The sequence below is a fragment of the Zalophus californianus genome, chromosome 8 (assembly GCF_009762305.2).
Source record: "Zalophus californianus isolate mZalCal1 chromosome 8, mZalCal1.pri.v2, whole genome shotgun sequence".
Classification (NCBI taxonomy): Eukaryota; Metazoa; Chordata; class Mammalia; order Carnivora; family Otariidae; genus Zalophus; species Zalophus californianus.
This window is the reverse complement of record NC_045602.1, coordinates 12,618,263-12,641,114: the sequence shown is the minus strand read 5'-3', so window position 1 is coordinate 12,641,114 and position 22,852 is coordinate 12,618,263. Positions and strand designations below refer to the sequence as shown.

Below are 22,852 nucleotides of genomic sequence, written 5' to 3'. Positions count from 1 at the left end.
GCTTCTCATAATCCTGCCACCTGAATTCCTCCTTTCTCCCATAATCACACAAGCCTGACATGGTGTCTGTCTCCATTCTTCACTCCCAGGCCCTGCCCTTAGAGCGGTAATTAGTGGGCACTCAGCCTTCAATACCTGGGCGCAGGTAAACTGAAACCCACACCTGGCTCGCCTGGGCTATGGGAATGGATGTGATGAGGCCAGCAAGGCAGAGGCTATTGGATTCCAGGAACTTTACAAAGTTGGGGTTTTGATCTCCTCTTTTGATTTGAATGGGTCAGAGTTGCTGGTGGGATGGGGGCACCTTGGGGTCCTTTTTTGAAGTTTATAAAAGATGAGGTAGAGATGGAAATAAAGTTTGCTCCATTTGATCTGCATTTCAAAAACAGAGGGATCACCTTGACTGGTAACTCCTCAGCCAGGGAAGGATGACGGGTATTTGGCTTTAACCCTAAGGTTGGTATGGTTAATAGAATAGCTCAGATATGGTGATGACTCCCAAAGCAGGGGTCAGAGGCCTCCTGTAAATTCAGAGGCTTACCACTCGGTCTGTCAGTAAGCTTTCTTATTTGCTGTTTTACAAAACAGTTACACAGCCGTTATATTCTCTGTTTCATGAAGCCATCAGGAAGGAATAGAGTAGATGGTGCTCCCTCCTCTGAGAATGTCCTTTGCCTCTTAGTTGTCTGGGGCACTCCCACTCATGGGTCTTGCAAGACGCAGGGCACATACTTTTCCTTCTCTGAAGACTTCTTTGGTAGAACTCCCCCAAAGTAGTCACAGCCTCCCCCATGTCATATACGGCCCCATGTAGACTCACTGTACACGACACACTGTCTTGAAAACATGGGCTTAATTATGTCTGTCTCTCCCGGGGATAGAGGCCATATCTCATCCATTGCCGGGTCCCCAGAGCCCATGCTGTGACTGCCACATAGAAGGTGTTCTGCACGCACTGATGAATGAGTGGGAGTAGGCAGAGATCAGCATCTTTTTAAGAAGTTGCAATATCTTTTTGCAAATTTATTTAAGTACCCTAAAAATTCACAGTATTTTCTGGAAGCATGGAGCCTTTGAAAGAGACACTAGCCCGGGTTTCTCTGACCATGGAGGAATGCTTTCAGTATCCCAGAAAAAAATCATTGCTCCGTATCTCCCCTGGACACCCCAAGTGATGATAAGCAGGGGGAATTGTTCATTAATCCTGTCTTTCTGCAGGCACACTGCCTTCTTCATCACCAAGTGCCCTAAGATTCTGGAAGATGGAATAACAAACACAATTACAACAATCGTGGTTTGTCGACAGCAATGTTTGTTACAGCAGCTATAACATTCACTGAGTACTGATGCACCACATACTTACTGTTCCTGGTGCTCACTTCAGTTAACTTCATTCTATTCTCCATCAACCCTACGGGATAGTATGATTGTGTCCTTCACCTTATAGACAGGAAATCTGAGGCCCAGAGAGGTAAAAATAAAATTGCCCGAGGCCATACAGTAAATTAGGATCAGAACCCAGGCAATCTGGCTCTCGAACCGATACCCTATCTACCAAGCTCTGTGTAGAAACGAGTGCACTGGGTACTGGATACTATGTTAGCCCTTTTCCATAAACTAGCTCACTCATCACTGGGGACAATCCTGTGACACAGACAAGCGTATGTCCCCACTTGACAGGTGAAGCGAGATTCCAGCCCCTCCATACCCTGTGTCACAGGTACCACAGGCTGGCTAGGACCACACCTCGTATACCTCAGAAAACACCTCTTCTTTGCTCCACAGAAATGCATTTTCTATAAATTCATTTTGGACCTCTCCATATATACCTATCATGTCCACTTCTGCTCTGGGCCTCAGCTTTCTCACCTATAAAATCTGGAGACTAGACAGAGCTCTAAGGCCTTGTCCTACCCTGGCATAGCATCTGGCCCCCCTAAGGTCTATGGGAGAAGAGAAAGGCAGAGGGAGGGGGAAGGAGGGGAACGTGGAGTTGGCAGTTATGCGAAGGTGATGTGGCATCAGAACCCCCATGTTTTAGAAATGGGCAGAGGAGAAGAACCTACAAAGAGCAGTAAAAGCAAAAAAAACAGGAGAGGGCTCTCAGAATCTCCTGGTGATCCCCCCAAGATTCTGTTCTCTACCCCCATTCAATACAGAATACCCCCTTCCCAGACCTTCTAATAGAAGCTGGGCTAGCCCAATTTCCAGGCAGCTGGGGGAAGCTGGTGGCAGACAGACGTATGTTAACACTCCACAAGTGAGCAATTCCAATACCGTCCTCCCAGCCTCCCTGCTACACCCCCCACCCCTGGCCCCACCGTCCTCCTTTTGCTAGCCGCGCTGGGAGAGAAGTCCTCCAAGGAACACCGGTGGCGGAGTGGGCGTGCCCCTCTGACATACACCCTGAGGTTAGCTGAGGCTTGACACCCCACCTGGAGAGCAGGTGTTGCCCAGCTGCTGCCTGACAAACCACCTCCCCCGCACGAGGGCCAGCACCCCAGTCTTCCGCAGCCCCAGACCATGCCGGGAACCCTGCTTTTTGCGTGTCGCTCATGGTCTGGGACTCCACAATTCAATTCAGCCCAGCGGGTCATTGGAACCACACTGTCTGGGCACGCAAGGCGTGGTGGGCTTGTGGGGTGCTAGGACTGGGAGGCTTAGAGCCCCTCTCCTGTGGTCATTAGGGGTGCACTGTGCAGCCTCTCTGAAAAGAGAGGTTTCATGAAGAGATAGTGATCTGAATGACAAATCACCCAACCTGAAAGGAGAAGTTTCCAGGTCCAGCCCCATCACTTCACCTCTCAGGGCTTCCATCTGCTCATCTATAAAACAAGGGGAAGAATAGCCTTTTCAATGAAATGACCACAGATCATAATGTGAAGAGCGTTTGCCACCATTGGAGGGAGTCTTCTCTGAGAGCTCATTTCCCTCCACGAGGACCCCTCGTGGCCCGGAAGTGTGTACCCTTGGCCTTCCCGCATCGAAGGACAGATGCCTTGCCTGACACACACGGAGTGCTTGTATATTTGTGAGAGGGAGGGGTAAGGGGACGACTTGGTCCCAGTTGGAAAACTAGTTGGTGTCGCTGTGGCCACACGGCTCTAACACCCACCCAGATACAGCTTGCCGAGAAGTCTTTAGGATTTCGCAGGGGCAAAGGGACAAGGGTTATGTCCAATAAATGAGGCTGAGACCTGCATTCCCCATTTGTAAAAGCAGATGTTGAGCACTCCAACTGAGAGAGAAGAGATGCCAACCAGAACTTTTTCAGTTAAAACAGCTCCCAGTGGGAACAGGCTGCTGGGGCTGGTGGAGGGTATTATCAGGGCCCAGGTGAGGTCACGTGGGTGATGCTGCTCAGCCAGGGCAGGAAGGGAAGGGGCCGGGGGCCGGCGCTGCTCTCAGAGTTCAATTGTCTGTCGCCCTGCTCCCTCACACATGTGGCAGGCAGAGATAAATCAACGGCAATCAACAGTAAGACTTCAACTTTCTAATGAACTTGGTGGAGTGCACCTTCTATTTTTAACTGGCCCAATTTCTCAGTCACATCACGTGACTCCTATTGTCTTGGCTGAGAATTATGAGAAACGGGGTGCGGGGGGAGAGAAATTGGGCCATATTTTTTAGTTCAGCAAGGTGATAAACTCTCTAGTTGCATGGGTATTTTCTCTCTCATTTGCAATTTGTTAAGTGACTTTAGAGAAAAATAATGACTTCTTACTACTTCGGTACTCTATTTAAAGAAACTTACTACTTCAGTGCTCTATTTAAAGAAACTTAAAGAGCTATCAGATGACCTTATTGGGGTCATATATAAAGTTCTCAGCTAAACAGGAAGTTGCTTTAGAGACTATGCCAATGTTCTATTCAATTTAACTTCAGGGGTCTCAGAAACTATTTTGTTTTAGAGATGCGGTGGGCCTATCTTAAGTTTTTAAAATTCACGTAATATTTCACCTCGTATTGGGCAGCACTATAGGGTAGTGGAAAGAAGACTGCCTTAAGCTTGGAATGAAACTATACTCTGCCTTTCTTGAGCAGCATGGCCTGGCATGGGCAACACTCACCACATAGATGTGTCCCCTACATACTATGTCCTTCCCTCAGTCTCCATATATGACATTCTCCAGGGCAACTGTCAATGTCTTAAAGACAATAGGTAACTCATAGCTCACCATCCCTGAGGATGGGGGGAAGAGATCCTTGTTTCTCATGTGTTACATGTAAAAGAAAGCCAAAGTGGTTCCTTAATTCATCAGTTTCAACAAATCAGCTTAACTACACAGACTCCGAATTAGCCAAGTTCAGAGTATCCAAAAAATCTGAAATCCGAATGCCCTTGTTAGGAAGTTAAGAATCTGCACCTTTGGCATATGGCTTGGTGCCTGATTCTGAGTCTACTATGTTTAAGCCCATGATTCCCAGACCGTGTGTGGAGGTACCCTGAGGCTTACAGCCAACTCATGGAAGCACAGAAGAGAATTTTGTAGTTTGGAGCAATGCCTGACAACCGTTAAACACCGCGTAAACCACGAGCTCACAGTTGTTCCTTCATGCAGCATTAGATTGTGCTATCTTCCTCTCCATGACATCATATCCTTCCTTGCAAAGCGGGGTTTGGGGGTTCAGCGACACCAAGCATATGAAGTATGAAAATCAGTGTGAAACAGGAAACGAGGGGGGTGGTGTCCAATCAGATGCCAGAGAAGCTGTGTAGCACCCAAGAGGCTCACAAGGCTCACCACATCCTGTTACTGTAGTTATTTAAGAATGAAATAGGGGAGCCTGGGTGGCTCAGTCGGTTAAGCATCTGACTTCGGCTCTGTCATGATCTCAGGGTCTTGGGATTGGGGCCCGCGTTGGGCTCCACATTCAGTGGGAAGTCTGCTTGAGGATTCTCTTCCTCTCCCTCTGCCCCTCCCCCTGTGCTCACTCACACGCTCTCTCTCAAATGAATAAATAAAATCTTTAGAAGAAAAAGAATGAAATAAAAATATTTCTTTTTCTTCCAATGTATGAGTATGATTTTGGCTACTATTCAATGGCTACTAATTTGTTAGGAGATAAATACGTATTACGTTATCGGATGTAACTACTTAATCAACAGAACTGTCAGGTATTTCTTTTGGCCTGGGGGCACCACGAGCCAACATAGTTTGGGAGACCTACAACATAGCCTGCAACCCTAGAGATGGCCTTTCCAGCTTCTTACTTATAAAACAATATTAACATACAATGGAAACAATTATAAATAGTGTGGCAGGTTGTCTTTTCCCCCAAAGAGCCCACAGCAATATTTCCAATCCTCTTCTGATTTTTGAGAACCTTGCCTCTCCTTTCATTAAAAGGTTGTGTTTAACTTCCCTTCGCTGTTGAACATGAGTCAGGTTTAATGACTTCCTTCTAACAAACGCTGCGGATACAACGTACAGAATCGATGCAGTGTGACTCTTAACGCCAGGTCAAAAAGGTGCTGTGGCTTCAGCCCACCTCTCTCCTCAGATGCTCACCCTGGGAACCCAACCACCATGCTGTGAGGGAGCCCAAGCAGCCCACGTGGCGAGTCCACATGAAGAAGCCCACGTGGAAACTGAGACCCCCGTGGAAGAGCAATCATCAACTGCCCCCCTACTTATTCAAGTCTTGATCAAATAAACCTTCAGATGATTCCAGCCCCAACCTTTGAGTCTGTCAGCTGAGGCCCCGGACATCATAGAGCAAATATAAGCCGTCCTTTCTGTGCCCTATTAGAATTCCTGACCCAGAGATCAGTGAGCATAAGGCATGGTTGTTTTCAGCCTCTGAAATTTGGGGTACTTTGTTTTGCAGCATGAGATAACCTAAGCAAGGATGACAGATACTTGTGAGATGCCTCTCCAGCCCAATAACACTGGCTTTCCCAGCTCTTCTCTAGAGCTCTCTCCACATGCATTCACCCCAGCCAGATAACTGTAGGGAGGATGGCCCCACACCTCTGGCCACAGAGGATTGGATGAGGAGTAACAACCTGACCAAATTGTGCCAATCCAAGTCCTGTCTCAGGAATGTGGGACTGAGAGGGAGATGAATGCCCCTGCCGTGACTGGGTCCCCTGACATGTAACTTCAGGAGCTTCGGGGCAGCCGTCTTGCACGCCATATTGACTGGCAAACAGAGAAAAAGAAAGAGACACACAGGGAAAAGCAGAGGTGAAGGCAAGAGAGAGTATGCTGCCCAGGTCTTGGAAGGACTTGTCGTTCTAGACTCCAGTCCTTCCTGAGGCTCCAGGGAGCAACCTCCAAGGCATTTCTTTAAGATAAATTCCCCGTTTTGCTTACATTTGCTCAGATCAGTTTCTGCAGCCTCAGGGTATTTTTCACGTCTACCCAGCACTTTACGGCCCGCTGAGCCTCTTTATATGCATGATCTCATACAGCCCTGCCCAGGACTCTGTAAGATGTATGTTATTACCCCATCATCAAGAAGAAGAAACAGAGGTCCAGAAAAAATGAAGCAAGCAAGGCTCACAGGCAGAAGCAGATGGTAAACCAGAACCAGAACCTGTCCTCTGCCTCCAAACGCCAAGCTCTGTTTGGGAGACGTTTCTTCCTCCTGCTCTGTAGAGGTGGGGAGGTGACATCCGGTTTATCCTCAGTAACCAACCATATGTCCACAGCCCTTTCCTGTTGCTGCATAGGACTCGGAGATGTCCAGCATTCAGGCCAGTCCCTGGGAGACCAGACCCTCAGCCAAGGATACGGAGTGCCCAGTGCGCAGCACCCAGCAAGCTCAGTCCCCAGAAGAAGCTTGCCCAGTTGGCACTGTGGGCACTCCAAACAAAGGGACTCCTCAGGCCTGAGGTGGCCAGAGAGGCTGCCCAAAAGTAATAGCATTGGAAGGTTGGGAGGACTTGGACAGGTAGGGGGGTAAGGGAAATCGTGCTCCAAAATTGCTCTCTTCTTCCAGCTGTCTACTCAGGTTCTTTTGGGAACAAGACATCTGAACTTTTCAATCCTCAAGGCCTACAGCTCTCCCGGAGAAAGTCAGCTGAAGAAGCACCTAGTCCAGCCTCCAAGCAATGCATGAGACCCCCTCTGCCAAAGCCCAGCAATGTTCTACTCTCCTGTTCTCCAGCAAGAAGTGGGGGACTGTGGATGTGGGCAGGGCGTGAGCGCAGAACAATCTGGGTTCAAGTCCTGATTCCGCCGCATATCCCCGCCGGTCCCTAAATAAGTCCTTAACACGTCTAAACCTCGGATTCTTCAACTCTCATCTTCAACTGAGATGGTGTTCAGCTCAGAGAAAAGGTAGGTGAAGTGCCCAGCATCAGGCCCGAGTCACCGTAGATGCTTAACAAAGTCTAACATTTAAATGATCTCATCTGACAGCCCATCTGATCCTTGTTCCATTCTAATTGTTAGAAATGCTTTCTTTTATGTGGATGAGCGGAGTTCTGCCTGCCCAGAATGCCCACCATGGATCCTGCCTTTGCCTCCAGATCCCCGAGAAGGACAGCCCCTAGGCCCCCCAACATTCCTGCAGACATCACTGCTTCCTGCCTCCCCCCTCAGACTGCTCCCTTCCCTGCTCCCCACAGTCAGATTTTTGAAGTCTGCAGAGGGCTTGAGTGTGTCCGGAGAGACTGCACACATTCAAAGCCTTGTTTGCACGGAAACTCCTCTCTGCGCCGGTTCAGCGGCCTCCGTCAATTCAGCCCTCAGATAAGATGCTGTAACTCAGAAGGCTTGGCTCGAGAGAAATCGGCTACAACTGAATCATATGGCCTGGGCTAACATCCTCCAAAAGGCAATTTCAGATCTTTCCAACCTTCTACCCCCTTCTCTCCTGTGCCTGGCCTCAGCACTGCACAAACAGAAGCTAAAGGGAAAGGTCCAATTATTCCATGGAGATTTAGCTACTGTATTGACAAAACTCAGCCTTAATTCCCAGAAAGCATTCAAGCCCTGAGGTGGGGGCGGGGTGGGGGCAGGGAGAGCCTGCTGGATAACTGGGTGAGAGTCATAGCCGCTTTGCAGCCGAATCTGACCTAGTTTAATGAAATCAGGTCATCTGTGAGCTCTTCATTACCCTCAGACTAAACAGGACCCAACAGAGCAGTCAATGTCCCTGGCCTTTCTGAATTCCGCTCGTTCGCATTATGACATTTTGATGTTGGGTCTTAATGCATGTTGACTTAGTGGCTGGGCCCCTGCAAAGGTAGTAAACAGCCTGGGTGAAGGCAGGAAAGTAAACAAGAGAGCTGCTGTTAAAAGCACACACACACAAAGGCAGTGTAAATACCCCAGGTCCCCAGCCTGCATCCTCAGGGAAGCCAGCAGACAAAAGGCGTCATGAGTGTCTGTGACTATTATCGCTGATGGACGGATGGGACTCACCCATTATCCTGCCGCCTCGTCAGATGGAACTCGCAGTTTCAGCAGATCTTCGGGGCAGGAGGTGGGCTGGGAGGGAAATGAAATTGTCAGGTTCGGGATGGGATATTGGCTTCAAGGGCAAATTGCTCCCCGGCAACAACTGTGGGGGACTGGGACTGTCACTCCTCTTGAGACTGTCCTGTGGGCTGGTGATGGCTTTATTTCATCTGCTGTCCTGATCTGCATTTTCCGGAAACCGAAGCCTGTGGTCTAGGAGTCTGCAAATGAACCCTCTCCGCTGGCTGGATGCTCATTAATGGCATGACTATTTACGGAAGTAAATGATATGTGTGAGTTTCCCTGTCCCTATCAGGATCGTCACAGACTGTCAACCTCAGAAAGGGCAGGACGCTCCATCCGTAACACACACAACAGAGGCTTCTGTACAGAAGTGGCCCAAGGACTGAGGGTTTAGGGTGGGGTCACATTTTTAACTGAAGAGAAACTTAACAGGCACAGACTGGTGTGGGCTGACAGCCAAGGGGGGCAGGAGGGAATTCCTGCACACACTGGGTAGTCTCCAAAGTCCCTAGTGCTGGGTGGGGTGGAGAGGCTCACGTTGTGATGAACTGGGTCTGGGTTTGGCTACTGGGCACTGCCTTCTGCCTGCTGAGCAATGAATGGCTCGTGGTGGGAAACACCATCCCTTCACCCTCGCTCCTGAAGGCTACCCCTCAAGGAAACACTCCTGGCCAGTTACCTCATTTACGCTCCCAGTGCCTGTTGGGAGAAGCTTGAGGTCCCACCATGTAGACTGGAAGAAGCAAAACACTGCGACCTAGGGGTGACCCTGGGCAAGGGGTATCACTTCTCTGGGCTTTATTTTGCCCATGTATTCAGTGAAGAGGCTCCGTCGTTTGACTTCTAAGGGCTTTCTATGAATTTCTTTCTGATTTTAAAGCCAATCCCTGCCTCAGTCCCCAGGTCACCGTACTCTTCCACAGAGCAGGTGTGCCCCGGAGAAGGCATCGGTGTGGTCCTCTGGGACCCACCACTGACCTTGACTTCCTTAATCTCAGCCTCAGACGTGAACCTGCTCCCTCTCAGCCCTGCCATTTGATAGTAGTGCTTGGCCTGGATCTATGGTGTCCTTTAATGATTAGTCGACTTGGAACAGAGCCGAAAACCAGTTTGTTTCCCAAAGGCAAGGGACTGCAAGCTGGTCTATTCCGTGAGTCTCCAGAGCCAAGGGGAGGAAAGGTGTTGAATATGTCTCTGTGCTTGGCCTGACGGCCAGAGTTTGACTGCAGAGAGAAGCCAGATCCCACCAGCAGAATGACCGCTGAGATTCTGGCTTTAACCCATCTGTACTATCTAATCGGGAAAATGGCAAGATCGGGTTTCCTGTTTTATTGGCATTTGATAATATATATTGAGTGACCATGTCTGCAGTGAGGCAATTGGTTTAAAAGGGGGTTATAAGGATTGACTTGTGTTTAAGTGCTTAGAACTCCAGAATGGTAATTATCTCGATGTGCATCCTAATTTATAGGAACTCCAAAGAGCTCAACAGCATATAAATTTGAGCCTGTCTAAATGAGTCTCTGAAAAAAAACATCTACAACCAGAGAGGCAAAAAACACATTGCCAGAAGAAAGGCTAGAGAACTTTAGGCCAGTGGTTCTCAAACATTTAACCTACAGAATCTTGTTTTTGAGATAAAATCTTACATGAAAACTGAATACATAAAACAGACCCAAGGGGAACAGCTCAGGAAGAAGCAGAGGAAGGGCCCAGAGCCCTGCCTCTTGTTCACTGTTTTAGCCCCCTCTCTAAGCCACCGCGGCTCAAGGCACCCATGGAAATTCTGGGGCTCTGAGGAATGTGTTTTGAAAAGCCATGACCTACTCCAAGCTCCTCCGTTTGTAGATAAGGGCCCCAAGGTCCAGAAAGATGAAACGAATTGTTAAAATCAGAGCGCAAGTCAGAGACAGAAGAGGAAGTAGATTTCCGGGTCTCTGAGTGACGCGTGCTCACCATTACATGAAGTGCCTACTTGTTAGTGCCGCCCCAACCAATCTCCATTATCTTCTCCCATTCAGAAGTTAACTCTAAAAGTGCCCCTTCCAGAGTTGAAACAAAGTTTTAGCCATGATAAGACGAAAAGGCATAATGTTGTGGTGGAAAGGCAATTGTCCTGGAAGTAGGAAGGCATGGTACATTGCCTTAGATAAGTCATTTTCTTTCTGGAACCTATCATCTTCATCTGGGAGACGCTAAACTCAGTGGCTTCTAGGTTCATACAGATTTTAAGGCTAAATATCGGAGATTTAGATCCCCAAGGTCACCTCTTCTGTATTCTCCTGTAAATGATTCTTTTGACTTAAACAACATAGTGAAACTAGAAAATTCAATAGAAAGATCAGAAAATAAAGTTATGGAAACTTTTAATGTGTTCTATATACATATATATAAAACAAAGAATTGGAAAATAGGACAGAAAAGATGAAATGTTGGGATCGATCCAGAATAGTCAACATCTGACTAATGTTATTTACAAAAAGAACAAACAGGGGAGAAAATTATTACAGACATAATTACTTTAAAGAAACTTCCTAGAAGGGAAGATCACGAGCCCCAGGATTGAAAGTGTAACAACAACGACAAAAAAAAAAAAAGGACAAAAGACCCACAGTAAGTTACCTCAGTGTAAAGCTTCAAAATACCGGGATAAAGAGAGATCTTAAAACCTCCATTAACTAAAGAGGAAAAAAAAGCTTCCAGGGAAGAATATTTAAATTCTATCCAAGGTTTGGGGATCAGAATGGTATCAAATTTCTTAATAGCAACATAGAATATTAAAATACAAAGAATGCTTTCATTTTTCTGAAAGAAAGCGATTTTCAACATAGATCTCTATACCCAGCCAAACTAGCTAAATAATACAAAAATAGAAGAGAGAAATTTTTTGTTATTCAAGAACTCAAAACTTTTACAGCCCATACACCATTTCTTAGGAAGCTGGCATGGGTTATGCTACACCAAAACAAGGGATTAGACAACAGAAGAGATCAGTAGATAGCTGATGAGAGAGAGAGAGAGAGGTGATAGATCAGGTTAACAAACGAACAGGAGCAGAAGAGGCAACAGGAAAAGGCAGCGATGATAAGTCACATGTCCCAGAAAAAATAGGCTATGGTATGCCGGGACTTAAAGCGACAGAGCTTTATTTCTTGCTACATGTCCACTGTGGGTTGGCTTTGGCTTTGCTCCGTGTCATCTTTGCTCCAGAACTGACTTGACAGAGCATCCTCTATCTGCAATGTTGACAGCCATCATGGCAGAGGAAAACAGAGACCATGGCAAACAATACTCTGGCTCTAAGATTTCCTCTCAGAAATGATACACACACATACCACTTTTACTCACATTTCATTGGCCAATGGCCTAAACCTCATATCAATGAGACTCAGAGATATCCTCTCCAGGAAGGGACTGTGAGTATGTTTTAACATGCAGTCTACCACACCCCAGGATGACAGCTGACTATCAGGCTTAAAAAGCAGTCCAAAGTGGAGCACAAGACAACGAGCAATGAGAGAATGTTCTAGAGGTGGGAAAATGCAACTGATAGATGGTCTGCTTTATATAAGCATTTGCAAAACACTGTCAGTAAACCTTAATGATTAAAATTGAAAATATGGGGTTCCTGGGTGGCTCAGTTGTTAAGTGTCTGCCTTCGGCTCAAGTCATGATCCCAGGTCCTGGGATAAAGCCCCGCATCGGGCTCCCTGCTTGGCAGGGAGCCTCCTTCTCCCTCTCCCATGCCTCCTGCTTGTGTTCCCTCTCTCGCTATGTCTCTATTTGTCAAATAAATAAATAAAATCTTTCTTAAAAAATTAAAAATATGGACATAGTCTTAAGCAAGGAATTATTAACTCCAGAAGAAACCAAAAAAATTATATTGAAAAAGGAGAGCATTCATAATACATACCAATTGGCTCTTTAGTGAGCAACATTTTCATAGTAAAAATGTAAATACTGACTATTGATCTAACTACAGATTACTGAGTAATTATATTGGGAGAACAGAAAGAGAGGAAGTAAAGGGCATGGTTTAAGAGATTTAAATCCTCAACTCTACTAAAGTAACCTGAAGGTTAAATATATTCTTCCTGGATTCTGATTCTGTAATATCTCACTCTGGATGTGCTCCATCAAGAATCAGTAACGCATAGTAATCAACCAGAGGTGTGCTGGCAGTCAATATGGATAATGCCTAGCATTAATAAATTTAAAAATAGCAATATAAGCACATAGAAAATGGAAATAAATCATGTAAAAACCAACGTAGTGTTGAAACTGGGTCGCTTTAAAGGAGCAAAATCAGGAGACGAAGAGCGGAGCAAGGGATTTTTGTTGTTGTTAAAACAATGCACAAGTTACTTTAGCAAAAAAATACAAATAAAATACAAAACTAAAATATGGCACACTACCTCTGATTCATTTTTGAAGTCAGCAAGGTATAGATCATAAATAAATAATAAAATACTTAAACTTCAATGATTAATTTTCAAGGCATCCAGAGATAATAAATTGAACCTGACATTATAACCATCTGGGCAGTAATGCAATCTTTCTTTGATGATTCAGGAGGCATTTTAAGGACCTGGCAATGACCTGAGGTCATTTCTCTGAGCATCCTTCCTCATTCTTTCCTAATTTGTTAGTCTTGTAAGAATTGATTTCATGTTGGCCGTTCTAAAATTCCAAAGACTCTTTCTCTCTAGCAAATGCAAAACCCCTTCAGAGGCTCTACTAACAGTGCTGGAAATGTCCAAGGCTTTCCTTTTGCTCCTGGGCTGACTGGGGAAAAGCCGAGGGCTTCTGGCCCAGTCACAGAGGGCCAAGCTAGGCAAGCTAAGATGTGGGAATCAGGCTGAGAGGAGACACCCTGGCTTTCTCAGGGGCAGAAGGTACTGAGATAACCAAAGTCACTCAGGAATTTGGAAACCAGGGGCCCATAGTACCCAAATATCATCATGTGGGAAGTATAGTCAAGCTCTTCAAGCTAGAAAATTGGGAGTAGGGGGGGTTGTTTTGCCTGCCCTCAAGAAGCTGGGCCGATGTGTATCGTGCATAGTTTTAAGCAGATTTCACCTGGAAAAAAAAAAATTCAGCCAATCTTCCAGATAAGTTCACTACATGATATATCATATGATAGCATCTTCTGTAAGTATTAAAAATCACATTTACAAAAAAATTCCTAACATCATGGTAAAATATTTACGAGGTGTTAAGTTAAAAAAGCAGAAATTAATTTATATATAATATAAAGGGCTAATATCCAAAATATATAAAGAACCCCTACAACTCAGTGGCAAAAAAAAAAAAAAAACTAAATAACCCAATTTAAAAATGGGCATAAGATCCAAGTAGACATTTTCCCAAAGAAGACATACAGATGGACCGTTAACAGGTACATGAAAGGATGCTCAGCGTCATTAATCATGAGGAAAATACAAGCCAAAACTACCACGAGATATCACCTTACACCAATTAGAATGGCCATCATAAAAAAGACAAGAGATGACGAGTGTTGGTGAGGATGAGGAGAAAAGGGAACCCTCTGGAACTGTTGGTGGGAATGCATACTGATGTGGCCACTCTGGAAAACAGTATGGAGCTTCCTCAGAAAATTAAAAGTACAACTACCCTATGATCCAGCACTTCTACTTCTGGGTACTTACCCAAAGAAAACAAAACAAAACAAAAAACTAATTTGAAAAGATAAATGCACCCCCGTGTTCATTGCAGCGTTCTTTACAATAGCCAAGAGATGGAAACAATCTCAAAGTCCTTTGATGGATGAATGGATAGAGAAGATGTGGTGTATATATACAACGGAATATTATTCAGATGTAAAAGAAAATGAAAACTTGTCATTTGCAACAGCAGGGATGGACCTCGAGGGCATTATGCTAAGTGAAATAAGTCAGACAGAGAAAGTCAAATGCCATATCATGTCTCTTATATGTGGAATAAAAACAAAACAAAAACAAACAAACAAACAAAAACAAGCCCATAGATACAAAGAACAGATGGGTGATTGCCAGAGTCAGAGGGTAGGGGGTGGAAGATACGGGTGAAGGGGGTCAAAAGGAAAAAAATAAGAAAAAAAAATTTTACATGTACAGAATCTATAAATTGTGTAGGTTTGTGTATGCATATGTGCATTTTTTAAATGTTTTGAAGATTTTTATTTATTTATTGGAGAGAGAAGGAGAGAGCACAGTGGGAGGAGGGGCAGAAGGAGAGGGAGAAGCAGACTGCCCCCCTGAGCAGGGATCCCCATGTGGCGCTCGATCCCAGGAACTGGAGATCATGACCTGAGCCGAAGGCAGATGCTTAACCGACTGAACCACCCAGGCGCCCCTGTATATGTGCATTTTGAATGTTAACAGTACCTATCTCTGGCTGGTGAAATTGACCAATTTTTAGTGAATTTTATTTATGAAAATCAAATGCCACTTAAATTAAAAAGAATCCTGAAATCACTGTAGACAGAAAAGCAGGTGGAAGGTATAGAACTTAGTCCTGATTTACCAACCAATCAACTGGATTCACTTCTTTGGCCTCAGTCTCCCCATATGTGACATGACGCTGCTGAATGAGAAAAGTGACTTGCACTCTTCCCTGGAGCCCGACGCCAGTACCTGGGGGATGTGAAGCACGTGGGGTTCTGCATCCTCCATACCAACTTTATTCCAAAAAGTTACCCTTTCATCCACAAATACAATTACATAATCTCTAAAGTCACTACTGATCATATTTTAATGAGAATTTGATGTGGACAATTATGTAGTCCAGCCTGTTTTCCTTCTTGACTCGGGATCAAGAAGCTTGAAGCCAAAGGTAGTGTTCACCTGAAATAGCATGTCGTCTCAATGACCTGTCATGTTTTTTCCCCCCATATAAGAGATTCACATCTTTCTTTTGCTGTTTCATTCATTAATGGCTTTGTTTCATGGACACCAATACTGAAAGTTCTCCCTTATCCCTTTTCAGAAGAGGCAGAGTTTTAATGACAAGGTTTCAGTACCATTTGGGCCCAGGTCAGTACTGGGTCTCCAAACACCCCACTGTGGAAACTCAAAGGAAAATATTAAATCTGGGAAAAAATCTGTGCAAAAAAAAAAATAATAATAATCCGAGCAAAAACCTGGAAATAATCCGTGGAAAACGTGCATCTTTTTTTATTTACCTGGCATCTAATGTCTTATTAAGTAAACAAGCAGAAATCCTGATAAAGTGGCCACACCCCTCTGCCCACACTTCTGTCTATTTGGGGTCTATGTCATTTATTTTTCTCATCCAAAGAATGAAGGCAAGTTCCTCACCCAAGCCAAGGTTTAGAGACCACACATACAAGAAGATTTGCTAATTGATTTACTAAAGAATAGACATCCCACTGCTTAGCTCAGTCTCCACATCAGAAAGAAGGACGCCTCCTTAATGAATTAAAAGAAACTCGGCTGTACTTAATCCTTGGGTTCTGGCTCTGCAATATCTTACTCTGGGTGAACTCCAACCACCCGGAAGCAGCAGCAAATATCAGGCACCAGGTGCTCCTAAACCTACACACCACTCAGAGTAGAAGAAAACACACTGACCAGGACATATGGTCACCAGAAGGCAGAAATGGGCCTCATTCCCTCACCAGTCCAACTGGCCTGGCCTCAGCCTGGGCTGGAATCCCATTTACAGTCCAGGCAGCTCTTCAGTCGGTCCCAAGGAGCTTGGCTTGCAGAGTGGTGCCTTCCAGGCACACTGATCTTGTTCATCCTGAGGCCAGCCAGGGATCCTATAAGGCATGGAAGTTGGCTGCCCCAGGGCTCCCCGCCCTACTGAATTCTGGCTTCCTCCATCCACCATTCCATCAACACTGCCCTCACCAACACTGCCTACCACCACATTGCCGAACTCAGTGGGCTTTGTCAGTCTTTTCCTTTCTAGACTTTCCTGCTGCATTAGACATGTTGACCATCATCTCCTTCCTGTAATCTCTTTTCTCTCATTGAGAGGAACTCCTCCTTTATCTCTGAATTCTCCTTTGCAGATACCCTCATGCAGTCTCTCTCTCACCATCCCTGACATTGGGATACTCCTCAGGGCTCTGTCCTCAACCTCTCCTTCTCTTACTGCACAGGCTCCTGGTTGATGTTCCTTTCTCTGGCTTCGATGGCCAGCCTCGGCCTCGGACACCCCGCCCACCTCCAGCCCTCTCTTCTGTGTCTGTGGTCCTTGCAAACCCAAGTGCCCGCTGAACATTTGCTCTTCGATTTCTACAAGTTCAAACCTGAACTCACCCTCTTCCTCCTCAAAAAAACCTCTCTCGTCTCTTATGTTCTCCTTTCTTGTGAATGACCTCACCATCCAGGCCCCTAACTGAGTCAGGAATCTGGAAATCGGTCTCGAGCCTCCTCTCTCACCCCTCCCTCCAGCCAACTACCAGGTTAGGTCAGTCCTCATACCAAAGTATTTCTCCCATCTGCCCCCTCGGTTTCCCTGGCTACTGTCCTGCTAGTTCAAACCTATGTCACCTCTCACCTGAAGAAGTCTCCTCCCTGACCTCCTGCCTCCAGGCTCTTCCCTGCCCACTGTCAAGTGATCACATAATGAAAGGCTGACTATTCTTAGCTGACATTTACTCTTCCTTCATGATCAAGCTCAATTATCACTTTCTCTGGGAAGACTTCCTTGAATGCTGATCAGTTAGTTACCTGTCCCTTCTCTGTCTTCCTCAAGTACCTTCCTCAAGTACTTTGCCTCTATCATCCCCCATACTCCTCTGCATTGTTTGTTTACTTGTCTCTCAGTAGGACTCTTAGCTCCTCTGGCTCAGGACCAGGTCTTCTGTCTTTTTAATCCGTAGCGTCTTTAACAATACCTGGCCTGAGTAGTCCTCCACACACCAATACAGGGAGGGAGGGAGGGATAAAGGAATGGAGGGAGGGAGGGTCCCGGCTCCCTCTACCAGCTCTGCCGTCAATCTTCTGTATGACCTTAAATCTTGGATTCTCAGTGTACCCATCTGCAAAACGAGCTGCTTCGTTTATTAAAGACAACTATGTTTTGAGCACCTTTTATGCTGGGCACAATGCTCCCTGCCCTGCCGGTCATAAATGTAAACAGATTCTTCCCTTTCCTAGGACCTTGTGATCAGAATCATATTTTCTTGGATCCGTTCTGCCGTGGGGACAGATGGCTCACTTCTAATGCGTTTGCCATAGCTCTTTCGTTATTTGCATGCCCCCTGCATGCCTCTCCTGGGTCTCCCGCACTCTGAGGAAGATGTGTTTCTAACCCAGCTAGGTCCCCTTCCACAAAGTATTACAAGGGATAGAAAGGTAGGGAATGACACATTCCACCAACACGCAACTTTTCTAAAAATCCCCTGCCTTGTGGAATATGCCACATGGCTTTGGGATCTGCATGTACCAAGCATCCTTCACCTGGGTAATTTTAGCCCCAAACTCCCCACTTGCCACAATTCCCTGGGAAACAGTTTTATGTTGGCCTGGCTTGGGGAGTCTGAGCTCCATGTTCTGTTTCTTGCACCCCCTTCCTGGCCCCTTTCCAAAGTTGTGATGTACGGGAGGAATGCAATGTTTCCGTCAACAGATGTTGACAAGAGGGACAGTCGCCAAAAAAGCTAAATCGTCATCTTCCATAGTGGGAAGCCAACAGATTGTTTTTCAAACTATCACATCAAGAAGCAATATTTTACTGACAGAGGTGGAGGAACACGACAAGAGTCTTAAGAGTTAAAACTTGTCGCCTCTGGGGAAAAGCAAATAGGGAGGAAGCTGGGGGGCAAACTTGCTTTTCTTAAGAAGCCTTGCAGAACTGTTGAAACAATATGCATATGTAACTTTGATTTAAAAAAAATTAAAAACCACATTAAAGAAAAAGTAAATCCTCCCCGAACTTCAGTCCTAGCCCTCGTCGTGATGCCAGTACCCTGAGCCACTGGCCATTGTGGTCTCTGCTGGTGAAACAGCAGTTCTGAAAATCCCTTCCAGTCCCACCCCTCTGCCACCCTGATCCAGTGAGCCCTCCCCCTTCCCCCTGCTCCTGTGCCCCTCAAGATGCTGCAGCACCAGCAGAGCCCGGTGACTTGCAGCTTCAGCAACATTGCAGCCTGCAGGTGGGACCTGGGGCAGCCCGGTTCACACCCACCTCGAATCCCGAGCGTGCCAACCATCACCGCATTCCTCGCAGGACTCCTGGCCAACTTTTTCCTTGGGTCAGCCCCGCCTCCTCATCAGCTTCTAGGAATCGAAACCAAATAAATGCCTCCTGTGTGAGAAGCAGCAAAGCTTCATTTACGGGTGAACTCCGCCAGACCCGGTGGCAGAGAACAATTTCTCTCATTACACCAGCTCCTCCCGCTCTGGCCGCGCCGGCAGCGGCTGCCCCATTAGGAATGCATTTGCCACGGTGTAAACCACCCTGCCACCCACTGGGCTATAGCCAGTTTCGGAGCTGCCGCCAGAGACAGCTGCAACGGGTCACTCCGATCCGCGCACTGCGACGCCCAGAGAAACATTAGTCCCCCAGATAGACTGTCTCCTTCCCATGAGAGCGGTGGAGAGAGAAAGGCGCCCGGGGAGGGCGGTGCGTGTGTTGCAGTGACTGGAATCACACGGAAGAACAGGCTCTCACACACACTCAAACGCTCCTGCACGCCCACACACACACACACACGCACACACACACACACACCCTGCATCCCTGAAGACGAGCTAGAGCTCTCAATGGACACCGGGCAGAGCCCAAGCTCTGGTCCTGACACGTTTAAGGAAAGGCATGCAGTCAGCAACCATGTCCGCGGACCCCAGGGAAAACATACACTGATGAGCATGCCTTGGGTTCACACTTCACATTTACTCACAAATGGGACAGACATTTTTTTTTTTTTTAATCTCATTTCTACGGCAGGGACGGAAGCGTGCTTTTTCAGTGTTCATGGAGAGATTTGGAGGGCACAATAGTCTTATTTGACAAACGCTCACCATCTCCCCCCCCCCCCCCCCCCGCCGGGCCCCGCCTCCACTCCTGCCGGAATCAATAATATCACTTGATTTTTTGGGTCAAAGATAATAAATATTCGATTTGAACATCCCAGTCCTAAACGGACAGCTTGTGCTGGTCCCAGCAGACTGCCCACCAGACTCAGAGTGCTCAGCTGCATTTTTAAAATCCCCCGGACAGCTCCAGGCATTGTAAGCAGGTCCTGCTGACCAGGCTGAGGTTTTTTTACAGCCCGGCTCCCCAACAATGCCAGTTACTGCACACGAAAGACCATGGCCAGCAGATGTGGGCGGCCTCAGGCTGGCCTCTTGAAATTGCATCTGTTTTGAAATGTGACTCGACTTCAATCCGAAGCTGACCATAACATCCATGGCATGGACAGGAGGTGTTTACTAGATAAGCTTTTGATATTTGATGTTTGCTAATCATATTAAAGGCTTGAAACAAAATCCCAGCCACAATAAATCCCCACAATTACACACATGAGGCAGGAAACGCTGAGAAGCTCTCTGCCTAGGGGTGTGATCTGACGCTGGGTGGCATGGAGAGGAGAATGGGGGTCCTGGAGGTCAAGGAAACAAGGGGGTAGCGACTCATTCTAATTCTTTCTGGGAGTAGCCGTGGGTAAGTCACTGCCTCCGCTGGCCCTCAGTTTCCCCATCTTTGGATTGTGGCTCAAAGGTGCTAGAGTCCTTTCGGCAGTCAGTGCCTGGGTGGGACCAGGGGAAAAGGAACCTTCCCTTCATAACATTACATGTGAAGTGTGAACATGCCCGTGGTCATGACTTTACAGTAGTCCCCTTTCGATTCCCAGGGGATCCTGACTCCTTGACGACCCGATGCTTTGGTGTCCTGAGAGATCAGTGCATCAGGAGCAGCCTGTCCATCCCAGTGGGCGAAGCCTGCTTTCGCTGCCCAGGCAGGCTAGAAGGCTTAGGGCCTGGACCACAACTGTAACTCTCATAAAGGGGTCAGCACCGATTCCTTCCCAGGAGTCGGGCTGTGAAGGTCATCTAAACCCACATACTCCCAATCCCGAGATGAACAGCCGGGTTCCCTCCTGTGCATCATGCCTTCGTGCCCCACTGTCTCAGTGACCCCTCCCGCACTTGAGATGTCCTCCTAGATTCTCTCCCACCTTACTCATAATCTTGTTTTAGGTTGAACTTACGCTAAATTTAAAAGTGGATGAAATCTCAACCCCAGGGGATTGGAGAGGACTGGTCTACAGTGTCTCCACTGCTAGTCTCCTGTCTGATTTCACTCTTGCTGTCCCAACTTCTCAGAACACGCCCAGCACCCTGTCCTTATTTGTCTCTATTAACCCGACTTAATAACAGTGACTTCTAACAGCATAGGTTGTGACCTTCCCAAGACCATCTAACTTTTAAAGGGAGGCCATGAAGCCGAAGCACCTTCAAGGCTCTGGGTCTTGGGAGCTATCTTGGTAGAATGGCAGGCATCAGGTAAGTGGCTTTTTCTAGACCCGGCAATCTCCCTGGGAACCCCACAAACCCCAGCTGCCTCAGCTCCTATCTTATTGGGTCATCTTGGGGCTCCCAGGGCTTCCCAGAACCATCTGGCCAGAAAATCCGTATCAGCATGTGTGAAATCCCCCTTGGGCAACAATGGGGAGATTTGCCTCTATCCATGGAATCTAAAACTCTTCTCTGTCCCAGTGCCAGGCAAGTAGAGGACAGCAGCAGAAGGAGACAAAACCTTGCTTTGCCAGGAGTCGTGCCCAGAACTCTGCCGGCCACCGTACGAGCTGGTTTCGTCTCCCATTCTCAGGTCTTGTGGAACCCCTCGGGAGGGTGACATGATTGGCCGTTGGCTTTGTCTTGTGGGGAGGGGGACATCCTCATTGGCATCAGTGCAGGACATCAGTAAAGCAACATCCTTTGTGGGACTAATTTAGTGCCTGCTCACAGGATGCGTCCGGCCTACTAGGCCATGTCATGAACCAAACCAGCTAATTTAAACTTGGGATCATCACAGCAAAAGCTCATAGGCAGGGAAACATCTCTCGCCAATAAAGGAAGAAGCGGCATGCGTCAGCTAAGAAGGATCCTGCGAACGTGAGCTCCCTCGGCCTGAGTCCCTCCTCCGAGCCGGGTACTGGGCAGACAGTACCTCACCGGAATCTCCGGGCCTGCTTCTTCGTGGGCGGTGTTGTAATTCCCTCTGTGATGAATGAAACCCAAGACCCCAGAAGGAAGAAGTAGAAGCAGGGCCTGAGCCTGAATCTCTGACCCAAAGTCTAGTCTCTGCCATGCAACTTCTCAGCCCCCACTGTTTCCCAAGAAGATTAAAGATAGAAATTAGGCCATTTCAACGTTTCACAAAACCCTAGATAGACAGACTCACCACTGTCTTCATGTCAGTGCTGGTTTTTGCAGGTCCTGACAGATGCCTGGGATTCAGTCTTACCCCCAGGTGTGTCTGCCAGAGCCTCTGAGGAGCTGGTCTCACTCGGAAACTTCCATCTTGGACCCAAGGCCCACCAACCGCCACTGTCTCAAGGGCTTCCGGGCAGAGTCTTTCCCGCAGACACTCTTCTGAGGCCTCCAGCTAGCTGCCTTCTGGCAAGCCATGGACACAGCCATCGTCACCGACTGCCGGAAAAAGGAGAAAGAATTACCTGACCTTCGCATGTGATTTTGTTGCCATTGTTTTGCATTTTATTTTTTTAAACATATTAATAAAGTTTGTCTTTCTTATTCAAAAAATAAAATTAATTTTTAAATTCACAAGAGTTCCATCGATCAAGTATGGTCACCATTAATGGTTTTTTTCTCATTTTTTCTAGGCGTAACTGTGTGTCGGCTGCTGTGTGACACTGTGGTTTTTTTCATTATTATGACTAAATGCACAGTTTTATATCCTGTCCCTCCCTCTTAGTGTTTATGACACAACCATTTTCCCTCTGCTCTTATAACGTTTTTGTAAACATCCTTTCAATAACTGTAGAAAACCTATTGTGAGGATGGAGCACACTTTCCATGGTGAATCGCTTATTGTTGAGACTCTAGATTATTCCTAATTTTTCCCTATTATAAACAATGATGTAATGAACATACTTGTTTATAAATTTCCTTTAGAAAGATTTCATGAAGTGGAATTACATGATCAAAGGGTATGAAGAGTTTAAGATTCTCAATAGATGTAACCAAACAGCATTATAAATATTTAAATATATTTCAAACATTGACTCACAGAGTGTCAAAATAGGAAGGGAGCTTTAAAATCAGCTGGTTCAACCTCTTCTCCTTCCAGATGAGAAATCCCAGTGGTTCTATGAGATCACGGCCAGCAGTCACCACCCGCTCAACAAAATGGCCCTCACCCTCTATTTTATTCACATCCAGCCACAGTGTGCATTTGGCCTTTGCTCACTT

General features: G+C 46.6%; 1 long non-coding RNA gene across 1 annotated transcript in view; it reads right to left on the bottom strand.

Moving 5' to 3' along the window:
- LOC113938617 overlaps window positions 1-18,988 on the bottom strand; it is a 41,908-nt gene extending 22,920 nt beyond the window's left edge. Inside the window, exons 1-2 of the long non-coding RNA XR_003524912.2 lie at window positions 18,600-18,988; window positions 8,379-8,444 (exon numbers count right to left, since the gene is read on the bottom strand). This is a non-coding gene — a long non-coding RNA (uncharacterized LOC113938617). The remainder of the gene's footprint in view (window positions 1-8,378; window positions 8,445-18,599) is intronic.
- Window positions 18,989-22,852: the final 3,864 nt, after the last annotated feature.